The following is a 623-nucleotide window of genomic DNA, read 5'->3' as shown; positions in this document are numbered from 1 at the left end:
ACACCTTCTACTTCCTTGCAGAACATGTATAGCAGCAAAGTTACATGGCCATGAAAACTTGCTAGGACATCTCATGAAGTCAGTAAATCTAAAACATGAAGGTGATGGGCCTCGTCAAAAATCTATTTTTCATCAGTTGCACATTAACAAACATTATCCAGCCTCGTATTTTTTTCCTTCATATAATAAATGTAAAACCATTCAAAAAAGTAGCATAGAAGTAAAAGAGGAGAAAATCCTGATAAAGAAGCATTATATAATGGATGGATGGCCGTGCATTACGCTCCCTTTACCACGTCTGCGTGAGGAGTTTTGGAATGGGAGTACATACTCCTAAGAGTACCAACCCATTTCTCTCTCTCTCTCTCTCTCTCTCTCTCTCTATATATATATATATATATATATATATATATATATATATATATATATATATATATACACAGCATGGACCGCTGCATGCTGACAGTTGCATAGCTTTTCTCTGACACATGGGCTGCAAAACACACTACAAACACCTCTTTAGTTTAACCCTCACATGGTCAGCACGGATCACGGCGCATGCATTGTGTGGCTATGATAGCTATGTCCCTAGCAAGCTATGGCAGGCACAATTTTGCATATAT

Source organism: Triticum urartu, chromosome 6, assembly GCF_003073215.2.
Source record: "Triticum urartu cultivar G1812 chromosome 6, Tu2.1, whole genome shotgun sequence".
NCBI classification, from domain to species: domain Eukaryota; kingdom Viridiplantae; phylum Streptophyta; class Magnoliopsida; order Poales; family Poaceae; genus Triticum; species Triticum urartu.
This window is presented reverse-complemented; position numbering follows the sequence as displayed.